The sequence below is a fragment of the Bombyx mori genome, chromosome 25, assembly GCF_030269925.1.
Source record: "Bombyx mori chromosome 25, ASM3026992v2".
Lineage (NCBI taxonomy): Eukaryota > Metazoa > Arthropoda > Insecta > Lepidoptera > Bombycidae > Bombyx > Bombyx mori.
The window spans coordinates 10,592,666-10,612,774 of record NC_085131.1 but is presented as its reverse complement, the minus strand read 5'-3'; the positions used below and the strand labels follow the sequence as shown (position 1 = coordinate 10,612,774).

At 34.4% G+C, this 20,109-nt stretch overlaps 1 protein-coding gene across 7 annotated transcripts in view; it reads left to right on the top strand.

Moving 5' to 3' along the window:
- Dsx (doublesex) overlaps positions 1-19,773 on the top strand; it is a 203,764-nt gene extending 183,991 nt beyond the window's left edge. For 5 of the 7 annotated variants that reach the window (XM_062675972.1, XM_012688769.4, XM_012688778.4 and 2 more), the window contains one exon: positions 11,970-19,773. The gene's annotated coding sequence lies outside the window, so the exon portion shown is untranslated. 7 annotated transcript variants of the gene reach the window in all.
- Positions 19,774-20,109: the final 336 nt, after the last annotated feature.

Here is a 20,109-nt window from a genome sequence, read left to right as displayed (position 1 = left end):
TTTCATTAAATCCTCTCTTCCTGAGGACAATGAAACGATTGACGATTAAAAAAAAAAACTCTTCAAGAACAATTCTAAGTATTTTTGGTGACACAAACAAAAGTTTAAATAAAAACATCGGTATTTTTAATAATTCGATATTTCGATCTTTAACTCAGGCCACGCGAAGATGAAACAAAAGAAAAATAAAGCACATATTTTTAATAGAATACTGTAATAAAGAACCGATAAGATTACGAAATATAAAAACACGCAACTTCGACTTTATAAATTGTGACCTTTTTCGGTGCCTTAAAGCTCCCGCACCGAACTTGACAGTCGTCGAATTTGGCGTCGCAAAAGGGCTGTAACCATTTTTGACGGAGAAGCACAGAGTCTGATTTGGATAGCACTGAAAATAACTTCAATAAAACATTCGAAACAAATACTGTACTAATAAATATTATTACGTGTTGATGGAGTTATATTGTTTTACAGGACGGGCAGACATATATTGTGTGTGTTTTTATTCATTTATTGCTTATGTGGGTGGACGAGCTCACAGCCCACCTGGTGTTAAGTGGTTATTAGAGCCCATAGATATCTACGACGTAAATGCGCCACCCATCTTGAGATATAAGTTCTAAGGTCTCAGTATAGTCACAACGGCTACCCTACCTTTCATACCGAAACGCATTACTGCTTCACGGCAGAATTAGGCAGGGCGGTGGTGCCTACCCGCGCGGACTCAAGAGGTCCTATCACCAGACACAAAAGTTTTGATAGTTGAAGTAGCGAACCGCCGGATAGGAAATTGGCTCTTATAAGCAAGCCCTTGTACGCAGTGCTCTGCACGCAGTTTTTTGCAGTGGGTCGCATTTCCGATCCGGTGGTAGATAATGCGAAACACTGTTCTTGCTAGGGCCAGTGTTAGCAACACCTCCAAATTGAGCCCCGAGAGTTCACCTACACGCCAGGGTAACGCTGATATAGCCACTTAAGGCTATCGGCATAAGTAAGAAAAAAAAAGCTCTGTACGCATTTGTACGGATGCGTCTTGGTGTACGGACCACTGTCGTGTTACAGTCAGTACTGCACAAACATTGGACGTGGAACATTGTTATTGACAATTAGTACTGTCCCTATTGCGGTGGGTGCACAGAGCTCTGTCTGTGACAAATAGTACTGCCCTATCTGACCACTTTTATTCCCATTCGCCAACCACAAAATTGTCCTTTCTCTTGTTATAATTAAGAAGTGTCATGCGTGCAGTGGTAGTGCAAGGTAGAGGGGGAAGAGGTCCACCGAAGAAGACATGGATGGAGTGTGTGAATTACGGTATGAGAGAGAGGGGAGTGAGTGTTGAGCTGACGGCTGATAGAAGAGAATGGAAGCGAAAAATTAGCTGTGCCGACCCCACCTAGTGGGATAAGGCGAAGAAAAAGAAGAGGATTAATGTTTGCCATTTAATTAGTTCCATCCCCTATTTTTATAGGTTATTTGAGATACAGTTATCCAGTTAACCCAGTTTAACCCAGTGGTTACGATCGCTGGTTATTTAATAGTGATAAATTCCTGTAGGCATGTTATAACCTCGGTTTCATTCCTCCTGTCTGAGTCGTACATAACGCGACATTTTTGCGTTTGGGTAATAAAAATAACGATTGTGACCAAAAAATAATAATTTAAAAGAGTATATCGTCTCAATTGGTTTTCTTCGTCATGTTTACTTTTAGCATATGCGATGGTTGAGACCTCGGGTTTATGTTGCAAGCTACCTACCTGGTCAATCCAGTTGGGTATTGAGAGATCCCGTTTTTGACAGCAATAACAATATTTGAGTCGTCTATTATCAAAGCCGGCAATCTGACTTTTGGACAATGATTGGTAAATCAGAAAAACGAATTATTGACTTTGTATTCCATTGGCAGTCACAAAACTCTTCGGAACGACATCTTAGATAAATAACACGTTAACTATTAACCTTTATTTAATGCAGGTTTTGAACCGTATTCTTTGAAGGAGACGATTATATTCAAATCAATCTGTATTGACATATCAATAAATTTTTTTTGTCCAAATGCACAGATTGCCACCTTTGATAATAGACGACTCATTTAACTTAAAACTTTTGTAACACCAAAGATAGCTTTTTTTTATTGGTTGGATGAGTGGATGAGCTCACAGCCCACCTGATGTAAAGTGGAGCCCATGGACATCTACAAGGTAAATGCGCCACCCACCTTGAGATATAAGTTCTAAGATCTCAGTATAGTTACAACGGCTGCCCCACCCTTCAAACCGAAACGCATTACTGCTTCACGACAGAAATAGGCAGGGCGGTGGTATCTACCCGCGCGGACTCACAAGAGGTCCCACCACCAGTAAACTTGATTTCAAAATACCGAATTTCCGAGTATTAATTAAACACCTTGCATCGCCTTCTCGCTTAAATGGAGCACGAAACAAACCTGCTAAATAATTAGGTCTAGTCGCGGAACAACTATAAGAGTTGAATTACATCGGAACGCGCCACGGAGGCTAATAAAAAATTGCACAACCTATTCCACAGTTAATACAGTTATCACGACAGAGAGGCAATCGGTTGCGAATTGGCTAGTTAAATATATAATTGTGTCATTTGACAACAAACTAAGAGTCTCTATGCTATGACAATCAGAGATAGATAGATCTATTATTATACTATACCTAAATACGCTTTTAAATTTATGTCTACTGAGATATTTATTCTTGTTTGAGTTAACCCATAGACACAGCCTACTGAGTTTCTCGCCGAATCATCTCAGTGGGTCGCGATTCCGATTCGGTGATGGATTCAGCGAAGGACTGCTCTTGCTAGGGCTAGTGTTAGCAACTTCTCTCAGCTTAAGCTCGTGAGCTCACCCACCCATCCGGGCGTAGTCGGAATAGCCCCCTAGGCTACCAGCAAAAAGGTAGGAAAAAAAATGAGTGGCCTCTTTGGAATTAACCCCAAAACAAAAGCGCTTCAAATATAAATACGGAATTCTTTATTTGAATTCAAACAGTGAGCTCGATATTCTTAAAAATATAAATTACACTCTTTGATAAAGCTGCATTTGTACATGCGGTTAGCACAATAGGGAACATATGTTGTAGCTTAACAACACATGATACAATTAATACTTATTACAACACGTGCTCGTTTTACAAAAAAAAAAAGTGTGTGTGTCCGCTCCGACGCACGACTGGAGTTTACTGGATATAAAAAATTAAACGAAACAATACGAGAAATAGTTCTATATTACGACAACACGATACACTACAGATTATTAACAAATTAACGAGACACAAAACAAACGACTAACAAATATATGAAAATACAATAATGAGAGAAACGCGCGATCAGTACGAGGCTTTGTGGCGGACTGCCGGCGCAGCAGCCCGGCGTCACCTGCGATAACGCATTTCGTGTGACATGCGCAATCAGGCGCATAACGCATTTCGTGTGACATGCTAGTACGATTTTGGTCCCCATAATTTTCATACCCCGGGCCTATATATGTAAATCGATTCTAAAGGAGTAAACTCCAAAAATTGTTTTATGTATTTTAATCCAATAACTAACCAAACACCTCTATTGTTCTGCATTCGAATAAAATTTAAAACCATCTAACGTTTATTTTCTATCAATGTAAAAAGTCTTCAACCACTCGTCAGCCTACAGTTTATAATAGGCTATTCATACATAATACCTTTCATCGTATATATATAGTAAAATGAAAATACAGTTTCATTTAGTTTCAAATTGCTTACCGGAATCGATAATCGCACACGTGTGACATACTCGATTCAACTAAGAGATTTCTGTTCGAAGAAATCCGTTTTCATTCACACCGTAACGTAACACGCTCCGCGACAACCGGACCCGCCAATCGAACAGCCCCCGGACACGGTGTTAATGTGATAGTTCGGAATCTAGAAACACAGATAAAGCATTCGTATAAGTTGACAGCGGATTATTAAATCTGCGGCATTCCGGATGTTTCCTTGTCTTATCCTCTGAAATTGGATGCAAATTACGTATTTTTTTACATTCGAAAACATGTAAATTGCGTGTTGAGGCTCTGCCTCAAATCAAGGGATTGTGACCGAGCTGGTTTCTCAATACGCGCCGCTTAGGAGTTCTTTTATTATAGAAATTCGTAATTGTGCCTCAACCGCTTGCTCGATGGTAAATTAATATAATTATATCTCATATTTTTTTTAAACGTTCGTTTTTTATATTTAGCACGCGCAAACTGTTCTATTTAATACTTTAAAGTGGTTAACAATTTGAGTTTTGTATAGGATTTTAATAATAAAGTCTACTTAAATTAATCTTAGTCGAAGTCGTCGTGGCCTTAACGATAAGTCCTCTGGCTGTGTACGATCGTTACGACTGTGCCCGCATTCAAATCCTATACAAGTTCGGATTTTTGTTTAAAAATTACGTACTTAACTCATGTTAAGTGATGGCTTTTTTTATTTATTGCTTAGATGGGCGAACGAGCTCACAGTCCACCTGGTGTTAAGTGGTTCCTGGAGCCCATAGACATCTACAACGTAAATGCGTCACCCACCTTGAGATATAAGTTCTCAAGTATAGTTACAATGGCTGCCCCACCCTTCAAACCGAAACGTATTACTGCTTCACGACAGAAATAGGCGGGGCGGTGGTACCTACCCGTGCGGGCTCACAAGAGATCCTACCACCAGTCCATTGCTTCCGCGATGAAGCAATAGCATCGCATAATAAAAATGAAACCCACAAAAAAAATTGTCTCTCGGGACGCCCGACAGAAGTGATAAGTTAAACAAATCTAAGTTGAACTAATTAATATTGAAATTGTTTAGCTTGTGTATATATTAATATGATAACGTAAGGAAAATAGTAACACAAATTGAAAAATATATATGAAATTGGTTAGGAGCTACATACGCTCACAGTACCGCTGCCGTATGCGTGAAAGAAAGGGAAGCTAGACAGATTGGCGCCGTAACGCGTTACGTTACGAAGCGGTTTACATTGCCAAAAGAAAGTATGACTTCAAAATGAGTTTCTCGCCGGATCTTCTCAATGGGTCGCGTTTCCGTACCGATGGTAGATTCTGCGAATCAATAATTAGATAAGCGAAAAAAAAACTTAATTTATATACAATTGTGACGAAATTCAGGCTGCGACATTCTTAGACTTCGGTAACCACTAAACACTAGTTGGGCCATGAGCTCGTTCACCGTACAATAATGCAATAAAAAAACAAAAAAAACTATTCAAATTTACATTACCGATACGGTGTGAGTGGAAGGCGTCTGTAGATGAATGTATTACTACAAAGACTGGCCGGTGGCAAGGTTTATGTGACGGTTCTAACAACTAATACAGTGCCTACTCTATTTCGATTTCATTACTGAATTTGAATCGAGTGAGATTCAATTGTATTATATTCATGTTTCCTTAACAGTTCCTTTATTTGTTTCGTATTTATACTAGACTAGTGGTCCCGCAGTAGTCGAAATTCGACTATAATTAATTGGAATTGTAAGTTTGTACACTATTATGATTGTATTTTATACTTCTATAATCACAAATTTCGCCAAGACTACACTATAAAAAATATTAACAAAGACAAACAATATTTAATCTATTCTCAATTCGACAACAGACGTCAAGAACAAAAGTTTGACAATAAATAGTATACATGCGTGAGTGCGTCAAATACATGGTATATAGTGTGTATAATGTTTTCTTTATTGATTTAATGTAGGTTTTATGCTTTATTTAAAAAAAAAATTTGCATTTTGCACTTCTTCTCTGTATTCTCTATAAGTGTAGAAAATTTTATACTCCTCCGTCCGCGCAATTTTCGTAAAAAGGGATACAAAGTTTTTGCTTCATGTATTAATATATAGATAGATAATATTCATTTAATTTTATTGTATTGTATAAATGCGTAGGCGAACTAATGTTACACTTATTGTTAAACGGATATTTGTTACATTCAAACCAGAATAGAGTAACTTCATTAGAGATATTTAATCACGACTTAAGCATGCAATACACTCATTTGACTTTTTTTTTTTTGCTCATTCGCTGGTAACCGCTATTCCAGATACACGCGAATTTGCTAACAATAGCCCTATCAAGAGAAGTGTTTCATAGAATCTACCACCGGATCGGAATCACGACCCACTGAGAAGATCCGGCGAGAAACTCAGTAGGCTGTGTCTATGGGTTAGTTCGCTGAACGGTTTCCGGTGCTTGAAGATAACTTATGTACTACAACAGACTTTAAGCAATAACAAAAGTTTGACAATTAGCAATAAACAAAGAGTATATTTATATAGTATGTGTTGTGTCAAATACATGGTAGTGTGTCTAATGTTTTTTTTATTGAATTAAGGAATTAAAAAAAAATTAACATTCTGCATTCCTTCTCTATATTCTCTATAAGTGTGGAAAATTTCATACTCCTCCATCCGCGCAATTTTCGTAAAAAGGGGTACAAAGTTTTTGCTTCACGTATTATTAATATTTAAATTGAATTACGCGAATGATTCTCTGAGTTCGACCCGCGCCCCCAACAGGTTTGCAACATTGTAGCGTTCGATTGTTTTATACGTTTTTTATTCGTGCAGAACCGCGAGCCGGTCCGGTGCGATCGGGTCGATTCGTATTGGCCTCGTGACCGACTTTACGATATTTTAACCTATATGCAATATCTTTCTTTCTGATTTATTATCAAGATATGAGATTCGTGTGTTGTTGTGTATATGCGATGCTCGCGGAGAACATAATAAATCCTTTTATCTGTATAAAGTCCATTTATTACTGGTGGTAGGACCTCTTGTGAGTCCGCACGGGTAGGTACCACCACGCCGCCTATTTCTGCTGTGAAGCAGTAATGTGTTTCGGTTTGAAAGGTGGGGCAGAAATTATATCTCAAGGTTGGCGGCGCTTTTACATTGTAAATGTCTATGGGCTCCAGTAACCACTTAACACCAAGTGGGCTGTGAGCTCGTCCACCCATCTAAGCAATAAAAAAAGAAAAACTAAACTTAGTTGACTATATTTAATGTTGAATAGGCAATGGCTGTTCCAATGTTCAAATTAGAACCCATTCGTGTCGTATACACGTAAAATTTGCCGTTTTGAATGATTTGAAAAATGTTATATCTAAATTAAAAACACCAATTCACTTCAGCGAGAGTGCAGAAACTTAGACAACAGAGCAAAAACGTTTAGATGTGTTGGTGCGTTCACACACGCAAAGTCCGGTCACAAGTCTTGCTTAGCGACAAAATCGATAATTATCAATAAACTTTAAACAAAAGATTAAAACTTTTAACGAAGAAAAGCAGATTATCTATTCGGGAAATAACGTGACTATCAAAAAGCTTGCGACACACCTCCCATTTTCGGTCACGATATTATATTTTCTATATATATATTTATTGTATTGTGTATATGAGTGAATAGGCACTTGTCTCACTCACCAGGTGGTTGCTGGACATCACTAGTGGATGTCGCCAACGACCTTCAGAGGTGAGACCGAAGTCTCAACTGTATAGAACAACACTTGCCCCACCAGTCAAACCGGAATGCATGACTTCGCGGCAGAAAACTGGTACCGTGTGGTCTAACAATGCGCATCACCTCCCATTGAATCCCTTATCGTTTTCTTCACCCACTAAAATAGGGTACTATTCTACAGACACACCATACCATAATACGCGTCGAAATTAAGCTATGAATGCTCTCGAAGGCCTTATTTTAAAGTGTTTTATATCGATAATATAGGCCACATACGGAAATTTCATTTGGGTTCATAAATATATGTATAAAGCTAAATAACGTTGTATTTAAGATCCGTGGTGATAGAGAGGAGCTGGTGGATATATATCCTAACTCTTGCTTCTTCTTCTAAATCAGCCGAAATTCCTCATACAGTCCGTTAACAATAATAAAAATATATTTATTCTTCAAGTGAATAGGACTCATAGATAATAATAAATATTTACTAACAATCACACCACGTTAACTAGTCCCGTGATAAGTTCGTAAAGAACTTGTGTTACAGGTACCAGATAACGGAAATAAATGTAAGATTTTTATTATACTAATACATATATTTAAGATACATCCATAACCCTGGAAAAGACATTTATATTTATCATACAAATACCTTCCCTTGGCGGGATTCGAACCCGCGACCCCCTTGTGTAGTGACCATGTCACTTACCACTACACCAGACGGCCGTTATAGATGTTAGCACAACTTAAAAACTATGCTAGAAAACCCACTTACATTCCGATATCTGTAACATAATTAAACAAATCTATACTAATACTAGCTGACCCGGCAAACGTTGTCTTGCCATATATAAGATTTCTAGAGAATTTCTAGTGTAGAAAAAAAATGACTAACTTATTGGAAGTGTATAAGGGAATATGAGTGAAAAAGGCCTGGAGCGCTGTGAACGATGAGGGAATGTTGTTTAAAAATAACAAAACACCAAACATTAATTGTTTTAATTTATTAAAAGTAATAATCTAATATATAAAATTCTCGTGTCACAGTTTTCGTTGCCATACTCCTCCGAAACGGCTTGACCGATTTTGATGAAATTTTTTGTGCTTATCCGGTATCTATGAGAATCGGCCAACATCTACTTTTCATCCCCCTAAATGTTAGGGGTAGTCCACCCCTAAATTTTAATTTTTATTTTTTAGACAAAATTTTTAATTTCTATTTTTTTATGATACAACATACAAAAATACATACAATCCTCAATTTTCACCCTTCTACGATCAACCCCTATTTTTTATTTGCTAATTAAAAACTTTAAAATTTTTTGCGAGAATTTTGTTTTTATTTTGTCATGACGTAGAATAATAAAATTCATATTACTCTGAAATTTTCACCCCTCTACGATCAACCCCTATTTTTTATTTGTTAACTTTAATTTTTTTGGCAAGATTTTCATTTTTATTTTTATTTTGTCATGAATTAAAATAAAAAATCTGATGTTACTCTCAATTTTTCATCCCTCTATGATCAACCCCTTTTTTTATTTGTTAATTATAAACTTTAATTTTTTTGTCAAGTTTTTTATTTTGTTTTGTCATTACTTAAAATAAAAAAAATCGTATTACTGTCAATTTTCACTCTTATACGATCAACCCCTATTTTTCCATCCCGATTAATATTTTTTTTATTCTATGCATAGATCCGCAATAAGGTTGCAAGATGGCAATCAAATATTATAATTGTAGTACGATAAATTCTTATTCAGAGTTTATAATTTCAAGTCCCTTTAATTATGATTTTTTTTAAATTGAATTTGATCTCCCGCCCTCGCCGGTCGACTACTGATCAACTATCAATCGATCAGCTATCCCCGCCCGGTGTCACCACTCATCCAGCAAACATCACATAGTAGGGATGAGGACGAAGCCGGTCTCCTGTCTTACTTACTCACTATACATCATAGATTATACACTTAATATATTTGAGAGCTATACATTTTTCAGCCATGTTTTTTTGGTTTTATTTGTGTATCAATAGTATGTTCAGTAGGTCTGAGAATCGGCTACTATCTATTTTTCATACCCCTAAGTGAAAAGGGTTGTCCACCCCAAACATTTATTTTTTATTTTAATTTTTTGGATATTTTTTTTTGTTTATAATGAGGTATTATGTGGTTAAATGAGATTTTTTTTTCTACAGTAGAATTTCCCTAGATATCTTATTTAAGGCAACACAACGTTTGCCGGGTCAGCTAGTTATATATATAATTAATTCATTACATAATAATAATCTCTTAATGCTGCAGCGTGAACAATATTTTTTGTTAGCCCGTCTTTAGCTAATACAAACGAACTTGATGGTTTACCCACTCGAGAGCATGCAACGTATAATTGTCCGTGTGAAAAACATGGTGTGCTCAAATCTAAGCCACAAACAGACATTGTTTGGCCTTGGGATTTATTAATAGTCATTGCAAATGCCCATCTAATCGGAAATTGAATAGGCTTAAATTGAATTGGCACATCTGTGGGTATAATAGGTATTCGTGGTATCAATATATTTTCACCTCGAAACTTGCCATTTATAATGGTGCCTTCGATAACTTTTTTCATTATTTTTTTAATGACTAATCGCGTACCGTTGCATAACCGTGGCGGGTTCAAATTACGAAGCAAAATAATTGGAGATCCAACCTTCAATTGTAAGTTATGTGGTGGCATGCCTGGCAAATCCAGTGAGTTCAAAAACTCTGTTGGAAAATTTACAGATTCAGTGTCATCGCAAACTGTATCAATAGATTTATATGATACCAAGTCCCCTGGCAATAACTGTGGTATCTTCAGATTTAAAATGTCAACGTCCACATTTTTTGCAGCTAACATTGCTCTTTCTGCAAGTCACTCGAGATTTATGTAATTCGTGTGTACATCGGGAAATATTTGTTCAATGAGAGCATCTTGCGAATCAATGATAGTGCAGAAATCATTCGCTAATTTTATGTATCCAGTTTCAGCTATAGTGACTTTTCCATCGCCGATATTTAAGAGTTGTTTTGAGAATGTTTCAGCGGATGGATCTTGAAGCATTTGAACGCGCATATTTACTTTCAGCTGTACTATTTCAACATTACGCCACAATGTCGATGATTTTAAGCAGGCGTTGATTTCACCAGCGTATGTTGAACGTGGAATGACGGGAAGTGTTTGTCTAAAGTCACCTGAAAGGACTAACCGAGTGCCACCAAATAGTTTGTCGTTGTTTTTAATATGTCCTGTCAATGTCAATGTCCTGTTCAACGCCTCAAGCGAATGTTTGTGTGCCATGGTACATTCATATTTTCCACTCTAAGCACCGCCATGTCACTGCCTTTATGGACATAATTTCAAATGTATTTGATGCTTTTCACAGAACTGCAGAACTCAACATTAATATGAGCATTGTATGTTTTGCTCAGCAGGGGTGAATATGGCACGACCTAACGATTGTCAATATCAATGTCTGTGTTGCTGATGTTTTTAATAAATGATTGTCCGCCATTATCTGGATTCCTTCGACGATATGTTGGATATCCGTCGACATTTGTGATTGTATCGTTAGTGAAATGTTTAGGGATTTTTTTTGTAGATTTTCCATATGACATGCAAGGCGATGAACTAAAAATGTTTAACTACTACGCTTGAAGCATAAACACTAATAATAGCCGAAAACTGTAGAGGTAACATCCCTACTCCGTGCTGTTTACTGGGTCAGAAGTGACACCTGTAGACATCTGGCGGGGATAACTAATTAAATGACGATTGATCAGTTTTCGACCGGAGAGGAAAAATGATTAAATTACTAAAATGGCAATTAAAAAATAAGGGTTGATCGTAGAAAGGTGAAAATTGAGGATTGTATGTATTTTTGTATGTTGTATCATAAAAAAACAGAAGTTAAAAATTTTGTCTATAAAATAAATAAATAAATTTAGGGGTGGACTACCCCTAACATTTAGGGGGATGAAAAATAGATGTTGGCCGATTCTCATAGATACCGGATAAGCACAAAAAATTTCATCAAAATCGGTCAAGCCGTTTCGGAGGAGTATGGCAACGAAAACTGTGACACGAGAATTTTATATATTAGATATAAATCTACAGTGGTTTTTACGGATGTTCCGTTATAACTACTTAACCATGCATCCGATTGACTTGAAACTTGGTATCCATGTAGAAAATACATGTACTTAATGGATAGGCTAATATTTATATTAATGTTGGACTCCCTAATAATAATGACAATAAATAATAATGTTAATTTTAAATGCGCAGCGAAGCGGGCGAGTACGGTTAGTTCGTTCTAAAATTAAATAGGGTTAGGGTATTAAAAAATTGAGCTCGTGTAGGGCTATTTCATCTTGAGCTTTTAAAAACATATTGATATAATTTTTTTTAATTTCAGACGGCGCATGACCCCACCGATTCCCCGTCAACTTCGACGGGGCACAGCGCCGACAAGTAAGGCGTCGGCCGTCGCGTGTGCTCAGTGATCACCAGACTTTATACATTAGTGTTTTAACATTACGTTCGCAAACGGAACATTCGAGAACGGATCACGAATATCTACAGACAATATGTTTTTTTTTTTTAAGTTACATCACCTACGTTTACAAAATATGTTTATTATATGTAATAGGGATGTGGAACGTGTTAAATGTTGTTTTTTACATATAATGTCATTTTTTTTGTTTTTTTTGTTTTTTATATATTTAAAAACAGCAAACGTGTTTTGTAAAACAAATCATTTATTGTTTTCGTAAGACCACCACGGACGGCGTGTGTCTTGAATGTTCTCGAAAACGGACAAATATTTATGAATAGATATTTTTTAAGTCTTCACGCCGTAAACCGACATACCATTAACCCAGTGACTAATCAATATTCTAATACTACTTACGTAACTGCGATTATTACATTTGAGCGAAGTGATAAAAAGAAAAAAAAAATTATGTTTAAAAATAGTATTATAACATTCACTTTTTTGGATGTCTAGACACAATGACATCGAATAAATTAAAAACGACTCCTTTATCGACAACAACAGGTATGTATCAAGTAAATAAAATTGATATTCCAAAAATTATGATATTGTATAATAAAACTTTTGATAAGGAACAACAATATATTTTAATACCCTCTGGCTTCTGGCTTCGAAGTTGCTAAAGTTTGATGTAACTCGTTTTTGCTAACTTTACACTGAGTATCATTGGAGCGATCTTAATGAAAATTACTACTATTTTAAAGCACAATTATAAATGAAATTACTGGTAGATCTGTTAAACAAAACATTCTTAGTATGTTTATCTATCTATGCTCATATCACATGTGCTGCCATCTACATAAAATATACAGAACCGTTATGATAATTTTGCGAGTGTTACCAGGGTGAAAAGCTATTTAGTTAAATCGAAATTTTTGCAACTTTACAGGAAACTCAGGAAAGCCATTTAAAGTTTAAAAATTTAGAAAAAAATTCAAAAACAAAAAGAAACTTCTTCAGCTATTCGAATATAGTAAACTTAATTGAAGTTCAATTAAAAACATCGAACTGTTGATGCTGATTTATTTATTTATTTATTTATTAAGTTGCACCAACAAAGTGATCATCAATACAAAACATTGACAAATTGACAAAAGTTCATGGCAGATGTCACCTCAATTATAGGTGCAATCGACAGTGCATTAACATAAAAAATAAAATAAAACGCACCTTTAATTAAATATGCAATTTCAAAAATGGGAACATCTCTGAAAATGTAAAATGTTCAGGAAATGAAAAAAAAAACTGATTATTTTCAAAAGCAGTGTAAAATTTAAAATATTAACTTTTGAGATACTGAGATAACTGATGATTTTTGTGTTAATTAGCAATTGAAAATTACTGGAATCATTATAAAATTGGTGTAGCTAAGCCTCAAAACTACATGTATATGAAAAAACGTATTTGACAAGATATGCGACATGTGCCCTTTTCGAAATTGCATATTCAATTACAAAGATAAATGTCGCTTAAACCAAATGGCTTTTCAGCCCTTGTTAAAGTTAATTAATACTTCTTACTTATAATCTCACGAGTTTCCAAAATTTAGAAAACATTAAATACATACATTTCAATAATCATTAACATTCATTTTCCATAATCTGAATAGATAGTTTTCTATTTACTATACAAAAATTAAAGTATACATACCTAAATTAGATCACAAAACCATTAGTTAACACGCAAAAGAATTTATTTATTTATACAATCCAGTGGGTACGTCATCAAAATTCATTTTAATCATATCTCGATCTATTTATAATACAATGTCTTGAGAGCTTCAGTTCATGATTTTTTTTTTTTTTAAAACACATAACGTGCTCGCTAAAAACAATTGCTTAAAGATAATATTAACTGGCGTATTTACAAACATAAACCATTCAAGTAGCCCCTGTCTTGGTGAAACTGGAAAGGCCACCGGGCCACCACTAACCCTTAAAGTTTAAAAAAAAAAAATCGAGTAACAGAAAAATATATTATATTATATGTTATAATATGTTCAATAAAAAATATATCATTGGATTACAAAAATGATACAGTACTTCAGAATTCAAACTCGTTTGATCCTCAAGTCGTCGGGAATTTTTTTATAAATGTCTAGCTGTACCCGTCCGCTTCACTGGGCATTTAAAATTAACATTATTATTTCTCACCCCCACAAAGACTCTCATCATTAACGCCCCCGCAACTGGTGTAAGGAGTCCAACACTGATATAAATATTAGCCTATCCATTAAGTACATGTATTTTCTACATGGATACCAAGTTTCAAGTCAATCGGATGCACGGTTCAGTAGTTGTAATCGAATATCCGTAAAAACCATTGTAGATTTATATATTAGTATAGATGTTTCTGGAACTAATAAAGATGACAGCAGACTATGTTAGACATTTACTATAAAAATACTTGAGGACATTCTCAATGAAGCTGTACACGCGGGCGTGACGGGCGGGAATAGCGTGCTGCTGTCCATGGTCTACATGCATAATAATATCATTGAAGTCTATAAAAATATTTTATAGACATGATAAATTAAAATATAAGAAGTGTCTGTTTAAATATTTTTATTGTTATTTCAAATAAGTCGCAGTGGCCTAAAGGATACAACGCCTGGTTTATTAAGCAATGCGACAGTGCCGATGTTCGAATCCCGCAGGCGGGTACTAATTTTTCCAATGAAATACGAACTTAACACATCCTCACGGATGACTTCCACTATGAAGGAATGACATCGTGTAATTAAAACTCTTATAAAATCTAATTTATTTTATTGCTATACAATTCGACACTCACGTCGCGGTATTAACTTCGGTTATCACTTAAAATTAGATGAGATGTGAGCTTTTTTACCCGATTATTAAATAAAAAATAAAACTAACATTTACATGCTATTTATTTTATTTATTTATTTATACTTTATGCACAAAACAGAACTTGTACACAGGCGGACTTAATGCCTTGGGCATTCTCTTCCAGTCGACCATAGGCTGGTGCAGAGATAATGCATGGTAGGTGCATTAACAAAAGAATAACAAACAACAACAACAAAACAAAAAAAAAAAGAACAAACTCAAAACAAAAATCTTCCTTAAAATAACATCTCAGTATTATAGAATACACATACTACAATTTAATATACCTATGTATAAAATAGTAAAATACATACATACACATAATTACACACAATATAATATACATGTAAAGTAATAATATATAAATACACATGATATATATGTATATATAATAATACTATTAATAATAATTGAAAAATAAAATAAATTAGTTAGTTACACCGAAAGTATCCTTAGGCGAAATGTTTTCCATAATCGGAAATGAAGCTCCCAGGACAATATTATTAACGTTCTCACGCCCCGGAATTTGGTTCAGATACACCATGACTCCCGCCTAACCTAAATTGTCAAATTCATTCCATGCTCTAGTTTATTCGGCTCAATCGAAGAAAGTGATAAATTTAATATGAAATTATGATCTCGACGTTAATTTGAATCTATTGGTCTTAACTTTATTCGTGTTTTAAGAACTGATCAATTTAATATAAAAATTAAAAGGTTTGATATTTAAATAAAACATGTAAAATATTTCTCATCTTAAATTATATTAGTCATTCCAGTCCAAAAAATCGTATGCTAACATTAATATTTAAAATTCGAAAATAAAATTTTGTACGTAGTTTTAAAAAAAAAATACAATGAGGATGAAGCACTAGTCAGTAATAAAGCGGCCAGTGTTCTAAAGAAATATTTGCTGTATCTGAAATACAGAGGACGTTGAACTAACATCAGTGTTCCACGGTAGTACCGTACCTGAAATACAGAGGGCGTTATTAAATTAAGATACAAATATGAACTTAAATGATTTTGTAACAAAGCAATCGTCCATGGATTCCGTGATAAAATTCGTCCTAAACGGCCGTCGATTTTATTTAAACTACATATTTTATCAATCTAACAAAGTATGTCTCAAAATTTTTATATAGCATGTAAATATTTCGTATTTAGTGATAAACAGATGATGTACTATGGAATAATCATGTATTAATAGAGGGCGTAAGTGACTATTAAAGTTATTGTTTATATGTAAATTTTACCTTTCTCAACCGTCTTGCTAATAACCAAACTTTAAGAAAACCACGAGAAATAATAAAGCATCAATAATAAAAGGCTCTTAATGGTAAAGTAATATATGAGTTGTCTATTATCAAAGGTGGCAATCTGTGCATTTGGACAAAAAAATGTTATTGATATGTCAATACAGATTGATTTGAATATAATCGTCTCCTTCAAAGAATACGGTTCAAAACCTGCATTAAATATAGGTTAATACTTAACCTGTTATTTATCTAAGATGTCGTTCAGAAGAGTTTTGTGACTGCCAATGGAATACAAAGTCAATAATTCGTTTTTCTGATTTACCAATAATTGTCCAAAAGTCACATTGCCGGCTTTGATAATAGTCGACTCATATAAAGTATGTAATAATTCTTACCAGCAATATTTTATTATTCAACATAATTGAACAGGCCAAGTTGAAGATGTTTAAATAATTATGGTGTCAGAATTTCATTTAATTACATACATACACGATGACAACGTTTTTACGATGATAACTTTTCTGTGTGCAAGTTTTTTAACGTTCTCGATAGCGTAAAAGTTAGCTCATATTTGTATGGAACGGGATCGTTTGCGTACGTTTGCCGCTAGGGGTGCTGTTCCAACTGCATACAAAATTGGGGTAACTTTTACGCTATCGAGAACGTTAAAAAACTCGCACTAAGCACACAGAAATCCGGCGTAAAATAGTAGACAGTGTGCTTCGTGCGCCCCTAGCGGCAAAAGTAGGCAAAGGATCCAAAGGTACCATTTTTTTTTAATACTTAAGCTGATGGTCTTGAGAGACCATTTTAGCGTAACCTTAGCAAGTAGGTGAGCTCACGGGGCTCAAACCTGACGTCGTTGCTAACACTAACCCTAGCAAGAGCAGTGCTTCGCAGAATCTACCACCGGATCGGAAACGCGACCCACTGAGAAGATTCGGTGAGGAACTCAGTGGGCTGTATCTGTGGGTTAATTTACTCGCCGAGCCTTTCGTCGCAAGCGACGGCTTCGACGAGAACGATGACCGGTGCTTGAGGTACCTAAAAGCAGTGTTAGTGGATCGGGAGGATCCGAGATGACGTGCTTTGGGCGATGCCGACTGTTTACAATTTGGTGCAACTTCGTAAAAATTTGACTTAACTATTACGCGATCAAGAATGATAAAAAACTCGCTCTAAGCACACAGTTGAGTTTGCCGCGCTAATTACCAACAGGAAAAGACCGGTTGACATTTGCTTTTTTTCTGTTTTTTGATATTAGTTTTACATCCATACAGCCTTATTTTTCGGTACTGAGTAAAAAATTTGTGTAAAAATATTAAAAAATTAGGTCACAAGCGTCGTCTCTAAGTCTTCTAACTAAATGGCGGACCGATGACCGTGAATCGAAATTAAATAATCCCTTAAAAATATAAATAAAAACTATCTAGCAAATTAAGAACTGATTCTTTTCAAATATATTTCTTATTTATTAGCTGTAAATTGTGAACGGATCCTAGTATTTTTAAGATCTTGTAATTAGTCGTAAGAATATGTTTACGTCCTTACTAATTTATGAAAATTTTAACGTATATTTGTTGGACGCAAGATATTTGTCAGTCCGCAGTCCGGAGATGTCATACGACATTATCTAATTTGTAGTGTAGTTAAAAAAATGCTTGACTAAAACTATACAAATAATAATAACGTAACGGTAAAACATTTTTTACAATTACTACTTGGTAATCGATATCCAGCTGCCAATGGTTTAGAAAAAAATAAATGTTTCAGTTATTTTATAGTCAAATAAAGATACATTAGAAGTCAGGCCATACCAGTAATTTGCAAAGTTGGGTAATTCGCAAAATGTAATAATCTTAACAGTGGACAATATTTATATGTACTAGAATTTGTAATGTCTTGTTTTTTCTTTATACTGGACTCTCTTTTTGATACTTACTGCTTTAATCAAGGCTGATATATTTTTGAGAAACAAAAATCACTCAAGAACTCTTTCATTATACATTGCCTTTACATCTCAAATAAAAAAAAATAACTAATATTTTCCAAATACATAAGTGGCTCTTTTTTTTTTTAAGTATGGCAATTCTATTTTTTACACCTTTTAATTAAAGAAAAGATAACATATTAAAAAACTCGAAATTGCCAAATTTGACCTTTTTTTGCGAATTACCTTTTGCCATTCGCGAAGCATTGCAGTTTTGCGAGTAAGAACAAAATATAATTAAAACAAAATTGTTAAAGTTAGTTTATTTAATTTAAATAAATTTATTGGAACCGCTCCCGAAAACAAAGAGTCTAGGTTATATCTGATGGTATAGCACGAAACAAAATTGAAACCAGAATAATTCTTTTAGATACCATTCTTTGTTGTCATGGGTGCAACAATTCTGTACTTGCAATTACATTACAATAAATATCACTAAACAGAAATATAATTCAAAATTTAGATAAAACTTAGAATACTTTTTCTCCATTTTGTTGGGAAAGTAGTTGTGAATTTTTTTCTTAGTGAAGTCCTTGTTGCCTTTTCGATTTCGGGAACGGTTCGCTTACCACCAGTACAATTTTCTATCAAGAAATAATATCTAGCGTCCAATTAAAATGAAACTTCCGCCCAATGATTCAAGGCATGAATTTTTTTCATTACTTAATTTAAAGTACCAAATCCGGTCCAAATTAGTAAATGAAAAAAAAAACTATTTAATAAAAGCCAAAGCTTTCTACGAATATCCAACTGTTTTTTCTAAATCTTTTCCTATAGACATCGTCCGTTAAAACATGGTGCTCTTGTCACAATCTTTAATAAAATATAGTAATGGTTCGCAATTTGGTATTGTACACAAAGAATGTGATTTTTTTCCTGAAAAAAAAAAAAACAGAATCGTTTTATTAATCTGCATTATTTTATTGTATATACTCTTAAGGATTTTTCAGGACATACAAAGATAGTTGATAGGTTTACGGAAGTGGCAAACTAATAAAGCGTAGGTATATTTACAAATTGTGTAGATATCCTGTGGAATATGTCACATGTTACATGTGTGACAAAATCACATTCATGCGTATATGAATACTAAAATGCGACAATTAATTTATGTATTTTCATATTTTATTCATACGGTCAACGGCGGCACATCTATTATTATATTAAATACACAGTCCTTCACATTAGTTTATTGTTTAATTATATTTATATTAATCGTATTTAAGTGATAGTTTTAAGGCTCCATGAAGAAGGTGTCGAAGGGAAATTTATACCAGCGATACCTATATCTAAATTAATAAAACATTCGTATTTGAACTAATAACTATCTGTGTACTTTTTCTGTACATAAATACATTATCGATATCTCGATATTGATCGTCTTTTCTTGTATTTAACGTAAGGATCACAAGTTTTTTTTTTTTTTAAATGTAACTCTACTTATTTTCTGATTTGTAATGTTCATGCCTAGTGATATTGTAAATAGATGTTTAATGGTTAATTAATCTAAATGGGAAAGTGATAAAACTGTTTCTTGTCAATAAACGATTTCAACATCGTTCAAATGGAGTTTCATTGCTAACAAAAATGTTCTGTAATAGTGACTAATATCGTTGCAAATACATGTATTGTACTAAATATATACAGCGTCAAATCAAATAAATAAAATTATTCAACATAAATGAAAGTACATACTTGTTGAACGTCAAAAAGAACTACCGCCAATTCACAAAAACTAGCCTCCGTCCTGAGAAGAACTGGCAAGAGACTCAGCGGGCATGTCTTTTTTTTTAATTTGATTATTTTTTAAATATTTGTTTTTTTTTAAATATTAATGCGTCCTAATGCTCCTTAGACTCGCCCGATTACGCTTTTCTTTTTCAAGCCGTGGTCCGAACTTC